This window comes from Hyla sarda, chromosome 4 (assembly GCF_029499605.1).
Source record: "Hyla sarda isolate aHylSar1 chromosome 4, aHylSar1.hap1, whole genome shotgun sequence".
Classification (NCBI taxonomy): domain Eukaryota; kingdom Metazoa; phylum Chordata; class Amphibia; order Anura; family Hylidae; genus Hyla; species Hyla sarda.
Window position 1 is genome coordinate 403,793,609 of NC_079192.1, and position 26,993 is coordinate 403,820,601.

The 26,993-nt window shown below is 45.9% G+C and overlaps 1 protein-coding gene across 4 annotated transcripts in view; it reads left to right on the forward strand.

Annotated features, from left to right (window-relative positions):
* Nucleotides 1-285: 285 nt before the first annotated feature.
* Nucleotides 286-26,993, forward strand: part of PRR5 (proline rich 5) — a 192,439-nt gene continuing 165,731 nt past the window's right edge. For 2 of the 4 annotated variants that reach the window (XM_056517445.1, XM_056517447.1), the window contains exon 1: nucleotides 286-558. The gene's annotated coding sequence lies outside the window, so the exon portion shown is untranslated. The remainder of the gene's footprint in view (nucleotides 559-26,993) is intronic. The other 2 variants (XM_056517446.1, XM_056517448.1) reach the window with 1 other exon arrangement.

Sequence of the window (26,993 nt, forward strand, 5' to 3'; positions counted from 1 at the left end):
TCAGGCCGGGTACCCCTTTAACCATGGTTGATCCCTTTGAGTCTGAAGCCCATAGGGATGACATAAAAGTGTCTTTCCCAGTATTATTGTCTCCTCGCACTTCCCCAGTACATTATATAGGTGGAGATTTATCAAAACCTGTGCAAAGGAAAAGTTGTCCAGTTGCCCATAGCAACCAATCAGATCGCTACTTTCATTTTGCAGAGGCCTTGTTAAAAATGAAAGAAGCAAGCTTATTGGTTGCCATGGGCAACTGGACAACTTTTCCTTTGCACAGGTTTTGATAAATCTCCCCCTATGTATTCCTGGTGCTTACATCTCCAGCTCATACAACCTAAGGGGGGGAAAAAATGATCAGCTTTCCAAAATAGCGTCATTTGTCACATAGAACATCAATATATTGACCCCGTCTCTAGTTCTGTCTGCTGTACGGCTTCCAGTCATAGAGATTTACACACATACGGCGAGGACGGAGACAGAACACACCGGACTTCTTTGTGCATTTGTTGTCTGGAGCGGACGTGGAGCATCAGATCCTATTGACGAAAGTAATTATGGGTAATGATGCGGCAAATCGCCAACAATTCCATCAATATCACTAGCTAAAGAAATTATAGAATTTCCATTGAAATAAGGTTTTATTTGTAAAACCAGTTTTAGGATTATTTACAAGGGTATAGGGGGGTGTTTCACAACCAGGGTGCCTCCAGCTGTTGAAAAAACTACAACTCCCAGCATGCACTTCTTACCCCTGTATACACTAGCATATGTATGTTGCAGAGGGGCACTTGCCAGACCTTCTCTCCTCTGACATCTGAGTCAATAGGGAGTCAAGAGGCCACTGTACACATAGATCAGTGTTTCCCAACCAGGGTGCCTCCAGCTGTTGCAAAACTACAACTCCCAGCATGCCCGGACAGCCTGTATACACTAGCACATGTATTTTGCAGAGGGGCACTTGCCCGACCTTCTCTCCTCTGACATCTAGAGTCAATTGGAAGTCAAGAGGCTATTGTACACATAGATCAGTGTTTCCCAACCAGGGTGCCTCCAGCTGTTGCAAAACTACAACTCCCAGCATGCCTGGACAGCTGTTGACTGTCCGGGCATGCTGGGAGTTGTAGTCTTGCAAGAGCTGGAGGCACCCTGGTTGGGAAACACTGGTATAGCGGATGTCTATCACTCTGAATTACCCAAAAGATCCATGGATTAAAGGGGTTATCCAACATAAGGTGACTTTAGTAATTAAGTGTCATGCAGTAATGGACATGCTTACCAAGGATCTATGCTTGTGTTGGTGGTAAATGGCCGTGTCCTGTGTCCCCCATCACGCTGCTGGTTTGTTTTTGGGAATTGGCTACTTTTGGTTTCTGTGACCTCCCTCTTACTACAATCCCCAGAATCCTTTGTTTCAAGGTAGGAGGTGACTTTTTTGCCTCCTACACATTGGTTTCCCCACCTATTGCAGCACAGCCACGCTCCCTTTGATCACATGGCTTGCCAGACATCATCTGACACATAAGCTGTGGATACGTGTGATGATGAATCCACACAGATGTGCGCCATAACATCATCAGGGGGTTGGCTTCACACACAACAGAATGAGCAGCCAAGCCTCCTTTCAGCACCTGACTTTTGATGTATTGTCTCGGGCCGCACAGCAAGCTGGGAAAGGTCCAAGACAACACTCATTTTATAGGCTTAAAAAAATGAACTTCCTGGGACTGGGAAAAGGAGGACTAGGCAATCTGATACCTGCCACCAACCACAGGTAAGGGAAGTATATTAGTGACTCGACTACATTTTCTGGCCCTGTCTTACATTCAAAGAACTAAAAATCCTGGAATACCCTTTTAAAATTCATGGATCAGGGAGCTCTGTGTTCCAAAAAGAAAATAATTTCCTCTGTAGTATTCAGCAGCTAATAAGTACTGGAAGGATTAAGACTTTTTTAAGAGAAGTAATTTACAGATCAGTTTAATTTTCTGGCACCAGTTGATTTAAAAAATATATATAAAAAAAAGTTTTCCACCGGAGTACCCCTTTAAATCATCTTTCTACTGTCTTTTAGACTGCATGTTAGGGACTGTTGGACTGCATGGGACTGTTAGGCTAGGTTCACACTGTGGCATTTCTGGGCAGAATTTCTTATGTAGATTTAGCGGGCGGCACTAGGACCGCGTGGACTGCATTGCCGTCCCCATAGATGTCAATGCATTTCTGATCAGATCTCCCAAAAGATCCAGAAATGGGGACGGCAATGCAGTCCGTGCGGTCCTAGTGCCGCCGGCTAAATCTCTGGCAGAAATTCTGCCCAGAGATTCCGTAGTGTGAACCTAGCCTTAGAGATACATAGGAGCAGGGACGTGCACAGACATTTTGGGGGGCAGAGGTTGAACTAAAAAAAAAATAAAAAAAAATAAAAAAAGACACTTCTTATAATAATTTATATAAATTCCCACATAATGATGCCAGACTGCCCAGGAGGAACATCAAAAGAGCAAGGGCTCAAGCCCCCTTTCTAGTGAACCTGTGCCCATCTCTGCATAGGAGGATCTATGGTGAACTTGCCAAACAGGGGGGCAATATTTTATGCATGCATGGCGCCCTCTGCAGTCTGTGTCCATCCTTTCCAGGTTGCCCGGTGCTAACCCTAGTGGCTGCAGAACTTCTTTGAGGATGTTTACGTCTATCATGTAGAACAGAGGTCCCCAACTCTCCGCTCCACTGTTCTATTCCAGGACTTTGGTGGTTCTTGAGGACTTGGTTGGGGGTCACTGATGTAGAATACACTACATATGTCTTATTTTTGGATATATGCCATATTTCCAGCACCAGACGGGTCTTCTTCGGGATTCCCCCCCCGGCTCGGTCTTGCTTCATCAGCTTCTTCGGTAGGACGTGTCGAACATGTACTGTATGTGAGTTCTTTGTGTCTCAATAGCAACAACTGCGATTGGGAGCTCAATGAACTCGTTCAATGGATACCGCCTGCCAACCGCTGCGGCGTTTTATAGTGACAAAAAGTATCTTTGTTGGATTCTAAAACTATTTCGGCTTCCAAGATTAATGCAACCTTGGAAGGAGATCATAGCGTGGGCTGTTTGTCTATCATCCAGAAAGATTTCTGCTCTGCCGTGGCTTAATATGCGCGGCTCCCAGACACAACAATGTCACTCGCTCCTGGCAGTCATGAGATTTAAAGTAAAAAGATAAGACCAGGACCCCCCACCCCATTTGTATTTGAGGATTATGTAGAATGCATACAATGGTAGCAGACCCTTGGCTGTGGGTTTCTATTCACTGACAGCAAGCACAAAATATATGAGAAACAATTCTGTTGGATGCCATCAGGAATCCATGATTGACTTGCGTATACTGATCTGCATATCCCAAGGAGACTAGTCAAGGTAAGGAGGCAACAGCCGTTTCACACTTCCTAGTGCTTCATCGGGCCTCTCAGAGGCCCGATGAAGCACTAGGAAGTATGAAACGGCTGGTGTAAGCAGAGAGCACTGTGATCAGACTGGAAATAACTACACAACTTCCTCTGGAGCATACAGCAACTGATAAGTATGGGTAGGATTAAGATTTTTATATAGAAGTAATTTACAAATCTGGATAACACTCTGGCACCAGTTCATTTGAAAACATTTGTTTTCCACCGGAGTACCCCTTTAAGTCATTGTGCCTCCATATTAGTGCCACCATTCCATTATATAGTAAAGGGCCTTACTGGGCGTGGTTGCCCCTTCTATGTTTGCAACCCTCATAGCTGTGTTTTTCAGTATAACTTTGTGTATACAAACCAATAGTAGATGACACCAGCATTGACTTCTGCTCCAGATGATCTAAGGTTGTCCTGTTCTGCAGCATTCCGGCCCTCCCCCGGTGATACAGACCATGGATCTGCTCAGGGCCGGCGTTAGGGCGGGGAAACTTGGACAGTTGCCCAGGGCCCCCATCCAAAAGAGGACCACCTGAACATATTTACATCCATACTCAAAATACAGTTTTTACCGCAATTTTGTGAAAATTGTGGCAAAATACAGTCAGGGCCAGATTTGTCATTTTTCAGGCACTGGCAGGGCCGATTACAACCCTGACTGGCAGCAGCTATGGGACCAATGGCCGCACTTACATCCCTATGCTCTATGGCCACAGGCTGGTTTAGACCTGCAGGAGCGCTTGGATGACATCACAGGTCACCAGCGTGTTCCCCCTGTCTCATAGACTGCAGGTCTAAACCCGCCTGTGCAGTCTGTGGTGAGAGGAGAGCTGAGGAGAGCCTGCAGAGCAAGAGGGGGATGACAACTCTTCTCCCCGTTACCCAGTGCTATCATCCTGTCAGCTAACGCTGGGTTCACACCACGTTTTCGCAATACAGGTCCCGTATACGTTTTCAATTTGAAAACCGTACGGGACTGTATTGAAAACCGTATGCCAAACAATGCATCCGGTTGTGTCCGTTTTTGATCCTGCACGATTTTTTCAGGTTTTTTTTTCCCGTACCCAAAATCGTAGCGTACCACGGTTTTTGGTCCGGGTGAAAAACTGTATTGAAACAAATAAGCTTTTTTTTTTTTTAACATGGGAGTCAACGGGAACCGTACAGAACCGTAATTGCATACAGTTCTATCCGGTTTTCACCATATGCTTTTTGACTTTGCACAGTTTTTTTCTTGGAATTTCAAACAAGTCAAACTTTATTCATAATAGAGTGAAAAGTTAAAAACGTAAAAACGTATACTTTTTTTTTTTTTTTTTTTTAAACGGATGCAACCGGACATCATTTTTCAACTGTATAGGGATTAAAATTTGTACACACATTTTGATACAGTTTAGTCAGGTTTTTAGGAATCCGTTTTTCTATCAAAAACTTGATACGGGAACAGTACTGCAAAAACGTGGTGTGAACCCAGCACCGCCACCCAGTACTTGTCACTGTCTGCCTGTGATTAAATGTGAGAAAATTGGGGGAGATTTAGTAAAACCTGTCCAGAGGAAAAGTTGCTGTGTTGCCCATAGCAACCAATCAGATTTCTACTTTCATTTTGCAGAGGCCTTATCAAAAATGAAAGTAGCGATCTGATTGGTTGCTATGGGCAACTCAGCAGCTTTTCCTCTGGACAGGTTTTGATAAATCTCCCCCATTATCCTTATGGGGAGGGGAGGACACACTGACAGTCCTTTTAGTACTACTACTCCCAGCAGCCTGCTGCATCAGGCTGAATCTACTGTATTAGTCCAACATGAGCTACAGTACAGCAGAGCCTTATGTTAATGTTGCTTGCCGGACTGTAAATGTACAATATTAACTACAACTCCCAGTGTGGTCTTTCTGTGTGGCCTATGTAATTACTCACCACTAGTGTTGAGCGCGAATATTGGAAATGCAAATTTTTACTGCGAATATGGGCACTTCGTGATTTTACGAATATTTAGAATATAGCGATACATATTAACGAATGATGAATATTCGTTTTTTAATGCAAATTTATGCGAATATTTAGGTGAATATCAGCACTTCCAGACTGGACACTGATCCCTCCCTTCTTTTAAGTGAAAGATATAATTGCGCATGCGCAGTATACGAATTTCATTATGAATTTTCGCATGGAAAAAAAAAAACAGAGAACGAACATGGCGAATATGCAAATTTTGTTAACATAATAGGAATATTTGTCCATATATTCGCGAAATATCGCAAGTTCGAATATGGCCCCTGCCGCTCATCACTACTCACCATATCCCTTTAAAGGGGTACTCCGCCCCTGGCATCTTATCCCCTATCCAAAGGATAGGGGATAAGATGTTAGATCGCCACGGTCCCGCTGCTGGGGACCCCGGGGATCGCCGCTGCGGCACTGCTATCATTACTGTGCAGAGCGAGTTCGCTCTGTGCGTAATGACGGGCGATACAGGGGCCAGAGAAGCGTGACGTCATGGCTTCACCCCTCATGACATCACGGCCTGCCCCCTTAATGCAAGTCTATGGCAGGGAGCGTGACGACCGCCACGCCCCCTTCCCATAGACTTGTATTGACGGGGGCAGGCCGTGACGTCACGAGGGGTGGAGCCGTGACGTAACGATGCTCCGGCCCCTGTATTGCCCGTCATTACGTGCAGAGTGATCTTGCTATGCGCAGTAATGATAGCGGGGTGCTGCAGCAGCGATCCCCGGGGTCCCCAGCAGCGGGACGCCGGCGATCTGACATCTTATGGTCCTTTGGATAGGGGATAAGATGTCTAGGGGCGGAGTACCCCTTTAAGGCTGAGGGAGGGGCACAGACAGGGAGACCACAATGGGAGTTGTAGTCCTGTGGTGTATAATAAATTGTACCTCTTTTAAGATATGACTATGTCGCCTTTCTGTGCATGATTTTCATTTGTTTAATATGATTTCTTAAAATCAGCGCCATCACTGGAGATGGGTCCTATAGAGACGCAGTGGTGACCTCTTCTTACAGGACACAGTAATATACAGCTGAAAGCGTCCAGGAGAAATCTTACTGTTTGGCTTTTTAGGCGCTGATTTTAAAATAAATCATATTTAGACAAATGAGCATCATGCACAGAGCTGCGTCATAGTCATATGTGAAAAATAACTCTAGAGATACATTTTAACACTCTGAAATGCAAAATTAACTTTTGACTCGGCTGCGCTTTATCTTCTGTGGGATTAAAAGACTCAGCATTACCCACTTGGCTTCTGTGAGAATTAAAGGGGTACTCCGCTGCTCACCGTTTGGAACAAACTGTTCCGATTGCTGGAGCTGGTGCAGGGAGCTTGTGACGTCATAGCCCCACCCCCTCATGACATCACTCCCCAGCCCCTTAATGCAAGTCTATGGGAGGGGGCGTGACAGCCGTGATGAGGGGGCGGGGCTATGACATCACATGCTCCCGGCACCGTCTCCAGCGTTCAGAACAGTGTGTTCTAAATGCTGAGCAGGGGAGTACCCCTTTAAGTGCACTACCAAGTTAGTCCTACCTGGTTGACTTTTATGGGTGCTCTCCAGTATAGAGGTTCCCTGAATTACTTTTATGGGTGCTCTCTGGTATAGAGGTTCCCTGAATGACTTTTATGGGTGCTCTCTGGTATAGAGGTTCCCTGGCTGACTTTTATGGGTGCTCTCTGGTATAGAGGTTCCCTGGCTGACTTTTATGGGTGCTCTCTGGTATAGAGGTTCCCTGGCTGACTTTTATGGGTGCTCTCTGGTATAGAGGTTCTCTGGCTTACTTTTATGGGTGCTCTCGGGTATAGAGGTTCCCTGGCTGACTTTTATGGGTGCTCTCTGGTATAGAGGTTCCCTGGCTGACTTTTATGGGTGCTCTCTGGTATAGAGGTTCCCTGGCTGACTTTTATGGGTGCTCTCTGGTATAGAGGTTCCCTGGCTGACTTTTATGGGTGCTCTCTGGTATAGAGGTTCCCTGGCTGACTTTTATGGGTGCTCTCTGGTATAGAGGTTCCCTGGCTGACTTTTTTGGGTGCTCTCTGGTATAGAGGCTCCCTGGCTGACTTTTATGGGTGCTCTCTGATATAGAGGTTCCCTGAATGACTTTTATGGGTGCTCTCTGGTATAGAGGTTCCCTGGCTGACTTTTATGGGTGCTCTCTGGTATAGAGGTTCCCTGGCTGACTTTTATGGGTGCTCTCTGGTATAGAGGTTCCCTGGCTGACTTTTATGGGTGCCCTCTGGTATAGAGGTTCCCTGGCTGACTTTTATGGGTGCTCTGTGGTATAGAGGTTCCCTGGCTGACTTTTATGGGTGCTCTCTGGTATAGAAGTTCCCTGGCTGACTTTTATGGGTGCTCTCTGGTATAGAGGTTCCCTGGCTGACTTTTATGGGTGCTCTCTGGTATAGAGGTTCCCTGGCTGACTTTTATGGGTGCTCTCTGGTATAGAGGTTCCCTGAATGACTTTTATGGGTGCTCTCTGGTATAGAGGTTCCCTGGCTGACTTTTATGGGTGCTCTATGGTATAGAGGTTCCCTGGTTGACTTTTATGGGTGCTCTCTGGTATAGAGGTTCCCTGGCTGACTTTTATGGGTGCTCTCTGGTATAGAGGTTCCCTGGCTGACTTTTATGGGTGCTCTCTGGTATAGAGGTATTATTTAGTTGTGGAAATGTATTATTTAGTTTTCTTTTTTGCAAACTCAGAGGTTTTGTAGTCATTATGGCGATTTGGGGTGGAGTGAGAAAATGGGAAAAGAAAATAACTCATGAGGGAGTATTAACACTAACAGTATCCTGCGCATATTTGATCCACAGTATTTGAAGCTGCAGATTTTTTGCTGCAGATTTCCATGTAAACTAATTGAACACAGCTTCAAATCTGCATTTTCAAATCCTGTGCATCAAATATGCAGAGGATACTGTACATGTGAGAAGACCCTAACAGAGAAGATTATTCTGCGTCTGAATTTGTCTGATCAGAAATATATTCATTTATCAGCACTGATTGTGGTGATTCCACAGGCCAACATGTGCTATTGATATATTGTACGTGTATCAGGTCTCAGTATGGTGCCAATATTGGTATTTCTATAGTTGTTTTTACCTGAATCACTGAATGGTAGCGTTATTCACTCATGGCCTGGTGGTGTTATATAGTCTTGGTGTGATTATATGGAGCACAGGGGGCTTAAAGGGATTATCCAGATGGAGGGTTTAGTTTTTCTAGAAGCATGGCCATTCTATGTTTTATATGAAAAAAATAAACCTTTTCATACCCCCAGCACTCCCGCGGTGCCTCCGATATCCCACTTTGGTCCCTGGCTGCAATCCTCTTGCTAAGTATACTAGTATTAGGGGTGGTAATATTGGTCTCATTATACAGGATTTATATACAGTACATATACATATATATATATATATATATATATATATATATATATATATATATATTGTGAGGGTCACGGCAGGTGGTGGATCCTCTGGGCCTGTGTGGATGATGACGTGAGCCGTGCCAGGGAGTGGAGTCTAAGGTGCCGCTGGTATTTACCAGAGCTCGCCGCAAAGCGGGATGGTCTTGCTACGGCAGGCGGCACCCAGGTCGCCACCCCTGGCACGAATTCTCCACACAGGTTGCTGGGGTGTGGCGTGGCACAAAAGGAAACTGGCAAGACGAGGTCAAGGTAGCAGTAGGTCAGGGCAGGCGGCACAGGTGCAGGGTCAGGTGACGGAACAGGAACAAAGTATGCTTTCACTAGGGCACAAGGCAACAAATATCCGGAAGGGATACAAGGGAGGAGCAAGTACTTATAACAAGAGCACAGGTGAATACACTGATTAGGGAAGTACTGGCCCTTTAAATGAAAAAGGCACGTGCGCATCCTTGGAAGCGGGGACATACGCGCCAGGGCTGCTTGAACAGGAAGATCAGGGGGATGAGTGACGGGCTGGGATTTGCATGCGGGCGCATCCTGCGATGTGAATCCCAGCCCCGCCGGCAGCAGGGACACGTCAAGAGAGCGCTCACGGCCAGCGTGTCTGGCCGGAATGCTGATGTTGCATACATATATATATATATATATATATATATTTATCCACACAAAAAAAAAGAGGAATACGTCTGTGCCCCGATGCCAGTGGCTGTAGGGCTGGTTTGCAATTATTTCCAGGGATTGGGGGTGTGATGGGGAGTGTGATTTAATATTTTAATCACTCAGGACACAGCCAGGTTTTTCTTATTTTTCCTTATCTTCTGAGAGTCATAACTCTTATGTTTCCCACTGCAGAAAAACCTGTTACGCTAATGGTCATTTTAACGGGTCTGGAAACCTGCCACTATTAGGGACTGTCCATGTGCCCAAACAAGTGCATGGTAGCGTAACCCCGCAGTGGAAACCTACTGGTAGTTACCAACGTGTGAACGTTCTCCTAAACACAGAAAATATTTACTATAGATCTTAGATTTGGACCCTGATACGTTTGTGTTATGGCCTTAGATGCTTTTCCCCTCATTGGGATCTCACATGGTGCTTGATCAGGAACCTGGTGCTGAGTATTCTGTATCACAAAACAGAGGAAACCAGGAAAATCTTTGGTCATGCCATTCGGGGGCCCCATATTTAAACGGGGTACTCCGGTGGAAAACTTTTTTTTATTTTTTATTTTTTTTATCAACTGGTGCAAGAAAGGTAAACAGATTTGTAAATTAATAATTGTAACAAAGAAAGGGGTCCGGCAACTCACCGTCTCGGCGCTAACTGCTAGGAGGCTTGGATTCCGTCCATGCGGCAGAGGTTAGTGCGGGAAGCTCAGGAGGCGATTAACCGGTTGATTTTGTGCAAAAGCACTAAGAGGCCGGACGAAGTGCTTTTGCACGAAATCAACCGGTTAATCGCCTCCTGAGCTTCCCGCACTAACCTCTGCCCCATGGACTGAATCCAAGCCTCCTAGCAGTTAGCGCCGAGACGGTGAGTTGCCGGACCCCTTTCTTTGTTACAATTATTGTTTCTTCTACATATCTCAGTCCTGGCACCACCGCAGCGCATGGAACTTATTATGAACATGGACTACCGCTATAGTCTTTTGAATTTTGAACTCTATGTATAGACTATGTTGAATTATTGCATTTTCTAGACCGTTAGGTGCCACTACCATTATCTTTTTCTACTTTATTTAAGTTAGATTCGTAAATTACTTCTATTAAAAAATCTCAATCCTTCCAATACATTTTATGGGCTGTATACTACAGAGGAAATGATTTTCTTTCTGGATTTCTCTTCTGTCACGACCACAGTGCTCTCTGCTGACCTCTGCTGTCCATTTTAGGAACTGTCCAGAGCAGCCTATGTTTGCTATGGGGATTTTCTCCTGCTCTGGACAGTTCCAAAAATGGACAGCAGAGGTCAGCAGAGAGCACTGTGGTCATGACGTCAGAGAATCCCAAAAAAGAAAGCATTTCCTCTGTAGTATACAGCCCCTAAAAAGTACTGGAAGGATTGAGATTTTTTAATAGAAGTAATTTACAAATCTGTTTAACTTTCTGGCACCAGTTGATTAAAAAAAAAAAAGTTTTCCACGGGAGTACCCCTTTAATTTTGCCCAGGGCCACACTTAGTCTGAAAGTGGCGCTGGATCTGCTCATGCATTTTAATACATCGTAAGCTGCACCATGTAAATCAGGGCTGAATACTGGAATAAATCACAAGGACTTGAGGTTTTTATTCGAGAACAAAAAAACATTTGCCGGTTCCAGGACTAAGCTGCGGAGATCTGCTGAGCTGTAAATCAGCCGGGAACCAAGTCCATAGCTTTAAGGGGATCAGGTTTTTTCCTTCTTGTACAATAAATCGTCTCATCTGGAGTTTGTATGATTTTGTAATATATGACAGAAACACTAATATCTATTAGAAGAGTCCCAATAATTTCTTTTTTTTTTTTTTACAAAAACCTTGGTGGCTAAAGAGCATTACTGGGGTTCACTGCGAACACGGATGAGGCCTAAATAAAAAAAAGTCTACATCTCCCCAATCATATCCAGACCCTTTAGAATGTACCGTATTTTTCGCCCTATAGGACGCACCGGCATAAAAGACGCACCAAATTTTAAAGGTGCAAAATCTAGAAAAAAAAAAGATTCTGAACCCAACAGTGATCTGCAACCTGCGGACCTCCAGATGTTGCAAAACTACAACTCCCAGCATGCCCGGACAGCCGTTGGCTGTCCGGGCATGCTGGGAGTTATAGTTTTGCAACATATGGAGGTCCGCAGGTTGAAGACCACTGGTATTGGAGGTAATACTCACGTGTCCCCGCCGCTCCGGACCCGTCACCGCTCGTCACCGCTGCCCTGGATGTCGCCTTCCATCGCTGTGGCTGCATCCCCGTGGTGTCCCCGACGCTCCGGACGTCTTCTTCCCCGAGATCCACGCTCTACGTCGCCGTCATCACATCGCTATGCGCGCCGCTCCTATTGGATGACGGGACAACGTGATGACGACGAAGGAGAGCGCTGGCCATGCAGGGGATCCCGGCAAGGAGCAGACACCGAGGAGGCAGGTAAGGTCCCTCCCAGTGTCCTGTAAGCTGTTCGGGACACCGCGATTTCACCGTGGCGGACCCGAACAACCCGACTGAACAGCCGGGTTACTGTCACTTTCGCTTCAGACGCGGCGGTCAGCTTTGATTGCTGTGTCTGAAGGGTTAATACAGGGCATCACCACTATCGGTGATGTCCTGTATTAGCCGCGGGTCCCGGCCGTTGATGGCCGCAGGGACCGCCGCGATAGGTGTGTATTCAATAAAATACGGTAGTTAAAGCCCCTTTGGCAGTTATTCCAGCCTCCAGTCTTCTCAAAGGGGTACTCCGCCCCTAGACATCTTATTCCCTATCCAAAGAATAGGGGATAAGATGTCTGATTACTGGGGTCCTGCCTCTGGAGACCCCTGCGATCGCGGCTGCTGCACCCCAGACATCCGGTCCACAGAGCGAACTTCGCTCCGTGCTGGATGACTGGCGATGCGGGGCTGAGACTCATGACTTCACGGCCCTGCCCCCATAATGTAAGTCTATGGGAGGGGGATTGGGGATAAGTTGTTTTCCGCTTCAGTTGTCCTTTAAAGCAGTGTTTCCAAACCAGTGTGCCTCCAGCTGTTGCAAAACTACAACTCCCAGCATGCCCGGACAGCCGTTGGCTGTCCGGGCATGCTGGGAGTTGTAGTTTTGCAACAGCTGGAGGCACCCTGGTTGGAAAACACTGCCTTAAACCCATGACGCATTGCATCTCACATGTCCTCTGCCATGAATCTGGGGTGTAAACAGGGGCTCAAGTCCTGCAGGAACTCATGGTAACGGAGTTCCTGCACTTTTTCCACAGCAGGAACGCAGTTCCCATTAGCAGGAATCCTGCAGGACCAGCCCTTAAATGGGTACTTTGCCCCTAGACATCTTATCCCGGGGGTCCGATCTTGGCTGCGGCACCCCAGACATCCGGTGCACGGAGTGAACTTCGCTCCGTGCCGAATGACTGGTGAAGGGGGCAGAGGCTTATGACGTCACGGCCATGGCCCCTCAATGCAAGTCTATGGGAGTGGGAGTAACGGCCATGACGTCACGAGCTTCCGGCGCTGCACCCAATGCTCTAAACAAATGTCGGGTGCAGCAGGGAGAACGCGGTGGTCCCAGACATCTTATCCCCTACCCTTATCTTATCCCTTCCCCTCCTTTGGATAGAATCAAAACAGAATGACCGTAAATTCAGGAGTTAGTCCGGCGCAGAGAGGAACCATCAGGGAGCCAGATAAAATCAATGGATTTATTAGATGCAACGCGTTTCGCTGCGCATGTGCAGCTTCATCAGGCAGTAGCCTGATGAAGCTGCGCATGCGCAGCGAAACGCGTTGCATCTAATAAATCCATTGATTTTATGATGGTTCCTCTCTGCACCGGACTAACTCCTGAATTTACGGTCATTCTGTTTTGATTCTACTTCTACCCAGAAGGGCTGCAGCGGACCAATACATATATTCATTCTATGCTTTAGCTTGTTGTGCGTGGGCGCACAACCAACTCTGGTAAGCGGCTTGGGAATTACCTTCCCCTTCCCCCACTAACAAGACCTGCTGATCCCGCACATGAGGCGCCTTCCTCCCTCTCTCTAGATACCTCCTTTGGATAGGGGATAAGACGTCTAGGGGCGGAGTACCCCTTTAAGTGGAAATCTTGGGTGAGTTCCCAAACTTTTTTTTCCCAGGACTTGACCACTGGGTGTAAACTATACGTTACCATCAATAAATGGTGGGAAAGACGTCTCTATTCATTGGATTAGCAGAGCTCTGTGGTACAGATATCTATTTAGGACTCCTAATTCCGAGTATCCAGTCTTTCCCCAGCTGTCAAAACGTGTCCAGCAATCTGGAGCAATAATATTCATCATAAGTATGAAGAGACTCTGAGCCCTGCCAGGGAACATAGTGAAACAGGAAATCTGCTGGACTCCGCGCGGCTGCCATTTGGCTGCCATCTTGCACTCGTAGCAAAAATCTCCTTCATGAGAAACCAAAAAAATTTAAAAACTTTCCAAGGCATCATCTTGGGCGGGAATGTCGGTCCTGCAGCTCAGCGCCGGAAAATCTGCAGCGCCCCCTTCCCCTCAGCATCAAATGTGGGTATTACTGCTCTCATTGACAAAGTCAGAGTAGCAATGAACAGTAAGGCTGAATTCACATGATGCAGATTTTCTGTATAGTTTGGCTTCGTGCAGGTATGCAGAGATTTGTAAAAAAAAAATGGTTAAAGGGGTACTCCCGTAAATAACCTTTTTTTTTTTTTTTAAATCAACTGGTGCCAGAAAGTTAAACAGATAAGTAAATAACTTCTATAAAAAAAAAATCTTAATCCTTCCAGTACTTTTTAGGGGCTGTATACTACGGAGGAAATGCTTTTCTCTATGGATTTCTCTTCTGTCACGAGCACAGTGCTCTCTGCTGACTTCTGCTGTTCATTTTAGGAACTGTTCCCTATAGCAAACATATGCTGCTCTGGACAGTTCCTAAAATGGACAGCAGAGGTCAGCAGAGAGCACTGTGGTCCTGACAGAAGAGAAATCCATAAAGAAAAGCATTTCCTCTGTAGTATTCAGCCCCTAAAAAGTACTGAAAGGATTAAGATGTTTTAATAGAAGTAATTTACAAATCTGTTTAACTTTCTGGCACCAGTTGATTTAAAAGGAAAAAAAAATTGTTTTCCCACCAGAGAACCCCTTTAAAGCAGGCTTCAACTTAAACAGGATTCAGGACAGGACAGACCTGAACTTAACTGGGACAGTGCAGCAGGTTATTAGGGGGGCAGTGGCGCAGTTCATTAGGGGCACAGACATATAATTCATTGTTTCATGAGGCAGAGGGCACAGTGTTTGGAAATGTTATATTCAGGGGCACGATATTTGACAATATTACAGTATATTTAAGGGGCAAAACATGTGGCAGCATTATATTCAGGGACACAGTATGTGGTAATATTGTATTCAAGGGCAGAGTATGTGGTATTATCATATTCAGGGGTATGGGATGTGGCAGTATTATATTCAGGAGGCACAATGTTTGGCAGTATTACATTCAGGAGGCACAGTGTTTGGCAGTATTATATTCAGGAGGCACAATGTTTGACAGTATTATATTCGTAGGCACAGTGTGTTTGACAGTATTATATTCAGGGGCACAGTGTGTGGCATTATTATATTCAGGAGGCACAGTGTTTGGCATCATTATATACGGGGGGCACAGTGTGTGTGACAGTATTATATACAGAGGCGCAGTGTGTGTGACAGTATTATATTCAAAGGCACAGCGTTTGACAGTATTATATTCAGGGGCACAGTGTGTGGCAGTATTATATTCAGGAGTAAAGTGTAATGTTGTATAATTCTGAGGGTTACAATGTGTGGCAGCATTATATTCAGAGACACAGTGTGTGTGACAGTATTATATTCAGAGGCACAGTGTGTGTGTGTGACAGTATTATATTCAGAGGCACAGTGTGTGTGACAGGATTATATTCAGAGGCACAGTGTGTGACAGTATTATATTCAGAGGCACAGTGTGTGTGACAGTATTATATTCAGAGGCACAGTGTGTGTGTGACAGTATTATATTCAGAGGCACAGTGTGTGACAGTATTATATTCAGGGGCACAGTGTGTGGCAGTATTATATTCAGGAGTAAAGTGTAATGTATAATTCTGAGGGTTACAATGTGTGAAAGTATTATATTCAGAGGCACAGTGTGTGTGACAGTATTATATTCAGGGGCACAGTGTGGCAGTATTATATTCAGGAGTAAAGAGTGGTGTAATATAATTTTGAGGGTAACAATGTGTGGCAGCAGTATATTCAGGGGGCACAGTATGTGGCAGTATTCAGGTCACTAGGAACAGTAAATTGACATCCTCCACACCTCAGTAGCTCATTTTACCCCGTGACTGATTATTAGGGTTAAAACCCTCTTTGGTATATGGCGGTACACTAGGTGTGTTCCAGACCTCAGCATTCAGCTCGGATCTTCACCTCATGGCAGGCGCGGAGAAGCAGACCGTCTCTAAAAGCAGTTGTGTACCCCTGTCCTAGAATATTCCACGACTATATTAAGCTTCTAATTACCCAGGCTCCATAATGCTGAACTAATTATAGATATAACGTCTTATCATTAATTACTTAACCATTACAGCGCTGTCAGCCCCGCAAGCAGAATCTATTATTATGTCAGGGAATAAAAAGAACCAAAGTGTTTTATATCTAAATTTTCTGTTTACTATGCAAATCTATGTCGGTGGGGCTGGATGAGCAGCAGTCTATATCAGAGGGGCTGGCTGAGCAGCAGTCTATATCAGAGGGGCTGGATGAGCAGCAGTCTATATCGGAGGGGCTGGATGAGCAGCAGTCTATATCAGAGGGGCTGGATGAGCAGCAGGCTATATTGGAGGGGCTGGAAGAGCAGCAGTCTATATCAGAGGGGCTGGCTGAGCAGCAGTCTATATCGGAGGGGCTGGATGAGCAGCAGTCTATATCGGAGGGGCTGGATGAGCAGCAGTCTATATCGGAGGAGCTGGATGAGCAGCAGTCTATATCAGAGGGGCTGGATGAGCAGCAGTCTATATCAGAGGGGCTGGATGAGCAGCAGTCTATATCAGAGGGGCTGGATGAGCAGCAGTCTATATCAGAGGGGCTGGATGAGCAACAGTCTATATCAGAGGGGCTGGATGAGCAGCAGTCTATATTGGAGGGGCTGGATGAGCAGCAGTCTATATTGGAGGGGCTGGATGAGCAGCAGTCTATATCAGAGGGGCTGGATGAGCAGCAGTCTATATCAGAGGGGCCGGATGAGCAGCAGTCTATGTCGGTGGGGCTGGATGAGCAGCAGTCTATATCAGAGGGGCTGGATGAGTGGCAGTCTATATCAGAGGGGCTGGATGAGCAGCAGTCTATATCAGAGGGACCGGATGAGCAGCAGTCTATGTCGGTGGGGCTGGATGAGCAGCAGTCTATATCAGAGGGGCTGGATGAGCAGCAGTCTATATCAGAGGGGCTGGATGAGCAGCAGTCTATATCAGAGGGGCTGGATGAGCAGCAGTCTATATCAGAGGGGCTGGATGAGCAGCAGTCTATATTGGAGGGGCTGGATGAGCAGCAGTCTATATCAGAGGGGCCGGATGAGCAGCAGTCTATGTCGGTGGGGCTGGATGAGCAGCAGTCTATATCAGAGGGGCTGGATGAGTGGCAGTCTATATCAGAGGGGCTGGATGAGCAGCAGTCTATATTGGAGGGGCTGGATGAGCAGCAGTCTATATCAGAGGGGCCGGATGAGCAGCAGTCTATGTCGGTGGGGCTGGATGAGCAGCAGTCTATATCAGAGGGGCTGGATGAGTGGCAGTCTATATCAGAGGGGCTGGATGAGCAGCAGTCTATATCAGAGGGACCGGATGAGCAGCAGTCTATGTCGGTGGGGCTGGATGAGCAGCAGTCTATATCAGAGGGGCTGGATGAGCAGCAGTCTATATCAGAGGGGCTGGATGAGCAGCAGTCTATATCAGAGGGGCTGGATGAGCAGCAGTCTATATCAGAGGGGCTGGATGAGCAGCAGTCTATATTGGAGGGGCTGGATGAGCAGCAGTCTATATCAGAGGGGCCGGATGAGCAGCAGTCTATGTCGGTGGGGCTGGATGAGCAGCAGTCTATATCAGAGGGGCTGGATGAGTGGCAGTCTATATCAGAGGGGCTGGATGAGCAGCAGTCTATATTAGAGGGGCTGGATGAGCAGCAGTCTATATCAGAGGGGCCGGATGAGCAGCAGTCTATGTCGGTGGGGCTGGATGAGCAGCAGTCTATATCAGAGGGGCTGGATGAGTGGCAGTCTATATCAGAGGGGCTGGATGAGCAGCAGTCTATATCAGAGGGACCGGATGAGCAGCAGTCTATGTCGGTGGGGCTGGATGAGCAGCAGTCTATATCAGAGGGGCTGGATGAGCAGCAGTCTATATCAGAGGGGCTGGATGAGCAGCAGTCTATATCAGAGGGGCTGGATGAGCAGCAGTCTATATCAGAGGGGCTGGATGAGCAGCAGTCTATATTGGAGGGGCTGGATGAGCAGCAGTCTATATCAGAGGGGCTGAATATTCAGCAGTCTATATTGGAGGGGCTGGATGAGCAGCAGTCTACATTGGAGGGGCTGGATGAGCAGCAGTCTATATCGGAGGGGCTGGATGAGCAGCAGTCTATATCGGAGGGGCTGGCTGAGCAGCAGTCTATATCAGAGGGGCTGGCTGAGAAGCAGTCTATATTGGAAGGGCTGAATGAGCAGCAGTCTATATCAGATGGGCTCTATGAGTATTATAGTAGTTATATTCTTGTATATAGGAGGCAGTATTATAGTAGTTATATTCTTGTATATAAGAGCAGTATTATAGTAGTTATATTCTTGTACATAGGAGGCAGTATTATAGTAGTTATATTCTTGTATATAGGAGAAGTATTATAGTAGTTCTATTCTTGTATATAGGAGCAGTATTATAGTAGTTATATTTTTGTATATAGGAGCAGTATTATAGTAGTTATATTCTTGTATATGTTACGCCTAGTGCTCCGGGTCCCCGCTCCTCCCCGGAGCGCTCACGGCGTCTCTCTCCCTGCAGCGCCCCGGTCAGTCCCGCTGACCGGGAGCGCTGCACTGTCATGGCCGTCGGGGATGCGATTCGCACAGCGGGACGCGCCCGCTCGCGAGTCGCATCCCAGGTCACTTACCCGTCCCGGTCCCCTGCTGTCATGTGCTGGCGTGCGCGGCTCCGCTCTCTAGGGCGCGCGCGCGCCAGCTCTCTGAGACTTAAAGGGCCAGTGCACCAATGATTGGTGCCTGGCCCAATTAGCTTAATTGGCTCCCACCTGCTCCCAGACTATATCTGCTCACTGCCCCTGCACTCCCTTGCCGGATCTTGTTGCCTTGTGCCAGTGAAAGCGTTTAGTGTGTCCAAAGCCTGTGTTACCTGAACTTCTGCTATCCATCCTGACTACGAACCTTGCCGCCTGCCCCCGACCTTCTGCTACGTCTGACCTTGCCTCTGCCTAGTCCTTCTGTCCCACGCCTTCTCAGCAGTCAGCGAGGTTGAGCCGTTGCTAGTGGATACGACCTGGTTGCTACTGCCGCAGCAAGACCATCCCGCTTTGCGGCGGGCTCTGGTGAAAACCAGTAGCCTCTTAGAACCGGTCCACTAGCACGGTCCACGCCAATCCCTCGCTGACACAGCGGATCCACAACCCGTAAGCCGAATCGTGACAGTAGATCCGGCCATGGATCCCGCTGAGGTGCCGCTGCCAAGTCTCGCTGACCTTCCCACGGTGGTCGCTCAGCAATCGCAGCAGATTGCCCAACAAGGACAGCAGCTGTCGCAGTTGACCGCCATGTTACAGCAACTTCTGCCTCTGCTACAGCAGCAACCATCTCCTCCGCCAGCTCCTGCACCTCCTCCGCAGCGAGTGGCCGCTCCTAGCCTCCGCTTGTCCCTGCCGGACAAATTTGATGGGGACTCTAAACTCTGCCGTGGATTTTTGTCTCAGTGTTCCCTGCATATGGAGATGTTGTCGGACTTGTTTCCTACAGAACGGTCTAAGGTGGCGTTCGTAGTAAGCCTTCTTTCAGGAAAGGCCTTGTCTTGGGCCACACCGCTCTGGGACCGCAATGATCCTGCCACAGCCACAGTCCAGGCCTTCTTCACTGAAGTCCGGAGTGTCTTCGAGGAGCCAGCCCGAGCTTCTTCTGCCGAGACTGCCCTGTTGAACCTGGTCCAGGGTAATTCTTCAGTGGGCGAGTACGCCATCCAATTTCGTACTCTTGCTTCCGAGTTATCATGGAATAACGAGGCTTTCTGCGCGACCTTTAAAAAAGGCCTATCCAGTCGCATCAAGGATGTGCTGGCCGCACGAGAGATTCCTGCCAACCTCCAAGAACTCATCCATTTGGCTACCCGCATTGACATGCGTTTTTCTGAGCGACACCAAGAGCTCCGCCAGGAAAAAGACTTAGATCTCTGGGCACCTCTCCCACAGCATCCTTTGCAGTCTACGCCTGGGCCTCCCGCCGAGGAGGCCATGCAAGTGGATCGGTCTCGCCTGACCCAGGAAGAGAGGAATCGCCGTAGGGAAGAAAATCTCTGTCTGTACTGTGCCAGTACCGAGCATTTCTTGGTGGATTGCCCTATCCGTCCTCCACGTCTGGGAAACGCACGCACGCACCCAGCTCACGTGGGTGTGGCGTCTCTTGGTTCTAAGTCTGCTTCTCCACGTCTCACGGTGCCCGTGCGGATTTCTCCTTCAGCCAACTCCTCCCTCTCAGCCGTGGCCTGCTTGGACTCTGGTGCCTCTGGGAATTTTATTTTGGAGTCGTTTGTGAATAAATTCCGCATCCCGGTGACCCGTCTCGTCAAGCCGCTCTACATTTCCGCGGTCAATGGAGTCAGACTGGATTGCACCGTGCGTTACCGCACAGAACCCCTCCTGATGTGTATCGGACCCCATCGCGAAGTGATTGAGCTCTTCGTCCTACCCAACTGTACCTCTGAGGTCCTCCTCGGTCTGCCATGGCTCCGGCTTCATTCCCCCACCCTTGATTGGACCACCGGGGAGATCAAGAACTGGGACTCTGCCTGCCATAGGAAGTGCCTCTCCCCCCCTCCCAGTCCAGTCAGGCAAGCCTCTGTGCCTCCTCATGGCTCCCGTCCTTGTGTCACCCTGCCCCGTGCCAAGCTTCACCCTCTGCCCTCCCTCCCCATTCCAACTCCTGCTGTACTGCCTGCCGTTGAGGAAACCCTCCATTCTTTCCCGGTGTCCTCATCCCAGGGGAGGCAGTTACCGGACAAAAAAAAGGGGAGACCTAAGGGGGGGGGTACTGTTACGCCTAGTGCTCCGGGTCCCCGCTCCTCCCCGGAGCGCTCACGGCGTCTCTCTCCCTGCAGCGCCCCGGTCAGTCCCGCTGACCGGGAGCGCTGCACTGTCATGGCCGTCGGGGATGCGATTCGCACAGCGGGACGCGCCCGCTCGCGAGTCGCATCCCAGGTCACTTACCCGTCCCGGTCCCCTGCTGTCATGTGCTGGCGTGCGCGGCTCCGCTCTCTAGGGCGCGCGCGCGCCAGCTCTCTGAGACTTAAAGGGCCAGTGCACCAATGATTGGTGCCTGGCCCAATTAGCTTAATTGGCTCCCACCTGCTCCCAGACTATATCTGCTCACTGCCCCTGCACTCCCTTGCCGGATCTTGTTGCCTTGTGCCAGTGAAAGCGTTTAGTGTGTCCAAAGCCTGTGTTACCTGAACTTCTGCTATCCATCCTGACTACGAACCTTGCCGCCTGCCCCCGACCTTCTGCTACGTCTGACCTTGCCTCTGCCTAGTCCTTCTGTCCCACGCCTTCTCAGCAGTCAGCGAGGTTGAGCCGTTGCTAGTGGATACGACCTGGTTGCTACTGCCGCAGCAAGACCATCCCGCTTTGCGGCGGGCTCTGGTGAAAACCAGTAGCCTCTTAGAACCGGTCCACTAGCACGGTCCACGCCAATCCCTCGCTGACACAGCGGATCCACAACCCGTAAGCCGAATCGTGACAGTATATAGGAGGCAGTATTATAGTGGTTATATTCTTGTATATAGGGAGCAGTATTATAGTAGTTATATTCTTGTATATTGGAGCAGTATTATAGTAGTTATATTATTGTGTATATGAGCAATATTATCGTAGTTATATTTTTTTTTATATAGGAGCAGTATTATCGTGATTATATTCTTGTATATAGGGAGCAGTATTATAGTAGTTATATTCTTGTATATAGGAGCAGTATTATAGTAGTTATAGTCTTGTACATAGGAGCAGTATTATAGTAATTATATTCTTGTACATAGGAGCAGTATTATAGTTGTTATATTCTTGTACATATGAGGCAGTATTATAGTAGATATATTCTTGTATATAGGAGCAGTATTATAGTAGTTATATTCTTGTATATAGGAGCAGTATTATAGTAGTTATATTCTTGTATATAGGAGCAGTATTATAGTAGTTATAGTCTTGTATATCGGGGCAGTATTATAGTAGTTATATTCTTGTACATAGGAGCAGTATTATAGTAGTTATATTCTTGTATATAGGAGCAGTATTATAGTAGTTATATTCTTGTATATAGGAGCAGTATTATAGTAGTTATATTCTTGTATATAGGAGCAGTATTATAGTAGTTATAGTCTTGTATATCGGGGCAGTATTATAGTAGTTATATTCTTGTATATAGGAGCAGTATTATAGTAGTTATAGTCTTGTATGTCGGGGCAGTATTATAGTAGTTATATTCTTGTACATAGGAGCCGTATTATAGTAGTTATTTTCATTGTACTTAGGAGACAGCATTATATTAGTTACATTCTTGTTCACAGGGAGCAGTATTTTAAAAGTAGTTATATTCTTGTACATAGGAGGCTGTATTATAGAAGTTTTTGTCATTGTACTTTGGAGGCAGCATTATATTAGTAATATTCTTGTACACAGGGGGCAGTATTATATTAGTTACATTCTTGTACACAGGGGGCAGTATTATATTAGTAACATTCTTGTACACAGGGGGCAGTATTATAGTAGTTACATTCTTGTACACAGGGGGCAGTATTATAGTAGTTACATTCTTGTACACAGGGGGCAGTATTATATTAGTAACATTCTTGTACACAGGGGGCAGTATTATAGTAGTTACATTCTTGTACACAGGGGGCAGTATTACATTATCCAGCTGTTGACTGATAAACCTGTGACAATCTACGTTGGCTCAGTTGTCTCCCCTCACTCTTGACACCAGTAAAGTATGAAGTAATACCGCCTGTATAGTCATGTCACCACACACACCGCCACCAAGGGTTTCACCACCACATCCCCAATATGTCATAAGCAGCGATGGAGGAAGTGTAAGTAAAGTATAACGTATACCGCACTGCAGATATGAAGTCAGGAGGGACATTAAAATATCTAGTGAAATCTTTAAGAAACTTGGGTAATATTATATGACGCAGAGGTTAACATGAAGGATACGTAAAATGCCATATACCGTAAGACTTGCGGTCAGGCCAGTACCTGCGACAGCAGAACAGACATAAATACTCAAAAGGGGGAGATTTATCTAAACCGGTGTAGAGGAAGACCGGTGCAGTTGCCCATAGCAACCAATCAGATTGCAGCAGAATTCTTTCATTTTCAGAGGCCTTTTTAAAAGTGAAAGAAACCATCTGATTGGTTGCTAGGGGCAACTGCACCACTATTTCTCTAAATCTCTATATATAAATCTCCCCCTAGGTGACTCAGTTCGGCCGTTGAAATCAATGGATTGGTCGCTCCCGTTAACATTATACGGATACGACTAACGGGAGCGCTAAGGCAGTGTCAACCTAGCCTTAGGCTACCAAATGTCCGGACAGAGGATTCCAAGGTCGGCCGGCGCTGGGGCCACCGCTGGACATTGCCGTTCCCATAGGCATCAATGGATTTCGCCGAAAGAATGGATAATTCTTATATGGAATTAAAGGGTTACTCCACTGGAAAACATTTTACTCCACTGGAAAACATTTTTATATATTTTTTTTTTATTTATCAACTGGTGCCAGAAAGTTAACCAGATTTGTAAATTACTTCTATTAAAAAAATCTTAATCCTTCCAGTACTTATCAGCTGCTGTATGCTCCACAGGAAGTTCTTTTTTTTTATTATTTTTTTTTTTCCTTTCTGTCTGACCACAGTGATCTCTGCTGACACCTCTGTCCATTTTAGGAACTGTACAGAGCAGGATAGGTTTGCTATGGGGATTTGCTTCAACATCAGTTCCTAAAATGGACAGAGGTGTCAGCAGTAGTGTTGAGCGGCATAGGCCATATTCGAATTCGTGAATATTCGCGAATATATGGACGAATATTCGTCATATATTCGCGAATATTCGCATATTCGTTATATTCTCGTTTTATTTTCGCGTATACGAAAAGTAACATATGTGAAAATTCGCATATACGTAAATTAGCATGTGCGAATTTTCGAATATGCGAATTTTCGCACGCCAGTCTCACACAGTAGTATTAGAGCCTTCTTTACACCACACAAGCTGGAAGCAGAGAGGGGTGATCACTGTGATGTGTACTGTGAAGAAAAAAACAAAAAAAAAACGAATATTCGTAATTACGAATATATAGCGCTATATTCGCGAAATTCGCGAATTCGCGAATATGCGATATTCGCGAATAATATTCGAATTGCGAATATTCGCGCGCAACACTAGTCAGCAGAGAGCACTGTGGTCAGGCCGAAAGGAAATTCACAAAGAGAGGAACCTCCTGTAGATCACAACAGCAGCTGATAAGTACTGGAAGGATTAAGATTTTTGAATAGAAGTCATTTACAAATCTGTTTAACTTTCTGGCACCAGTTGATTTAAAAAAAAAAAAAAAAGGATTCCAGAGGAGTACCCCTTTAATTGTACGTACTGCGCAGCTGAATCCCATTGGCAGCAGAGGAATTTGGAAGCGGAATAATGCTAGGAAATTCCATAGTGTGCACGGAACCTGGCCTAATGCTTTCCACAGCTGAGGTTTTGTACAGCTGTATCCTATGTGAGCTATTCGGCCTAGACCAGCGGTCTCCAAACTGAGGACATCCAGATGTTGCAAAACTACAAACGACATGCTGGGAGTCGTAGTATTGCAACATCTTGAGGTCCACAGTTTTGAGGCCTAGACTTTAGGTTAGTGTTTCCCAACCAGGGTGCCTCCAGCTGTTGCAAAACTACAACTTCCAGCATACACAGACAAGCTAACAATATACTGGGAGTTACAGTATTGCAACATCTTGAGGTCCACAATTTTGAGGCCTAGACTTTAGGTTAGTGTTTCCCAACCAGGGTGCCTCCAGCTGTTGCAAAACTACAACTCAAAACATACACAGACAAGCTAACAATATACTGGGAGTTACAGTATTGCAACATCTTGCGGTCCACAGTTTTGAGGCCTAGACTTTAGGTTAGTTTCCCAACCAGGGTGCCTCCAGCTGTTGCAAAACTACAACTCAAAGCATACACAAACAAGCTAACAATATACTGGTAGTTACAGTATTGCAACATCTTGAGGTCCACAGTTTTGAGGCCTAGACTTTAGGATAGTGTTTCCCAACCAGGGTGCCTCCAGCTGTTGCAAAACTACCACTCCCAGCATGCCCGGACAGCCGTTGGCTGTCCGGGCATGCTGTGAGTTGTAGTTTTGCAACAGCTGGAGGCACCCTGGTTGGGAAACACTGCTTTTGGCTGATACATTTTACCTTCACTGATACATTGTAGCAAACTAAGGAGAGAGATGTCCGCAGTAGTCGAATTAACAAATTAATTTGGACAAAATTTGGGGTTTTGATTTTTTAGACTTTTTTTTCTTTCTCACTTCATCTCCCCCGCCACTACACGTCTCCCTCCCTCGCTGTTGCAAACCATGTGTTGCCGTCTCAGCTCTTTTCGTTGGATGCTGAGGTTAGCCATTTCATACAAGACACCTAAGAGAAATGAGATCTGGTTATCCTGCAACTATATCACACAGAACTATTAACCTTTGATTTCCACGAATCTATCTCTGTCCTTCAGAACTGAACTGAGCAACTTAAAGGGGTACTCCACTGGAAATTATTATTTTATTTATTTATTTTTTTATTAACTAGTGCCAGAAAGTTAAACAGATGTGTAAATTATTTAAAAAAAAAATAAAAATCTTAATCCTTCCAATAATTATCAGCTGCTGAAGTTGAGTTGCTCTTTTCTGTCTGGCAGCAGTGCTCTCTGCTGACATCTCTTTCTGTCTCGGGAACTGCACAGAGTAGAAGAAGTTTGCTATGGGGATTTGCTTCTACTCTGGACAGTTCCCGAGACAGGTGTCATCAGAGAGCACTTAGACAGAAAAGAACAACTCAACTTCAGCAGCTCATAAGTACTGGAAGGATTAATATTTTTTAATAGAAGGAATTTACAAATCTGTTTAACTTTCTGGAGCTAGTTGATCTAAAAAAAAAATGTTTTCCACGGGAGTACCCCTTTAAACTGTGGACTTCTGGATGTTGCAAAACTACAACTCTCAGCATGCCCGGACAGCCAACAGCTGTGTGTATGTATATATATATATATATATATATATATATATATATATATATATATATATATATATTATATATACACATATATAAGTTTTTTCCTGGATAACCCCTTTAAACAGATTTGTAAATTACTTATTTTAAAAAATATTAATCCTTCCAGTACTTATCAGTTGCTGTATGCTTCAGAGGAAGTTCTTTTCTTTTTGAATTTATTTTCTGTCTTACCACAGTGCTCTCTGCTGACACCTCTGTCCATATCAGGATCTGTCCAGAGCAGGATAGGTTTGCTATGGGGATTTGCTCCTACTCTGGACAGTTCCTGACATGGACAGAGGTATCAGCAGAAAGCACTGTGGTCAGACAGAAAATAAATTAAAAAAGAAAAAAACTTCCTCTGGAGCATACAGCAGTTGATAAGTACTGGAAGAATTAATTTTTTTAAATATAAATAATGTACAAATCTGTTTAAAGGTATATATATATATATATATATATATATATATATATATATATATATATATATATATCAACTGGCTCCATAAAGTTAAACAGATTTGTAAATTACTTCTACTAAATAACATTAATCCTTTCAGTACTTATGAGCTACTGAAGTTGAGTTGTTCTTTTCTGTCTAAGTGCTCTCTGATGACACGTGTCTCGGGAACTGTCCAGAGTAGAAGCAAATCCCCATAGCAAACCTCTTCTACTCTGTGCAGTTCTCGAGACAGACAGAGATGTCAGCAGAGAGCACTGTTGTCAGACAGAAAAGAACAACTCAACTTCAGCAGCTGATAATTATTGGAAGGATTAAGATTTTTTAATAGATATAATTTACAAATCTTTTTAACTTTCTGGCACC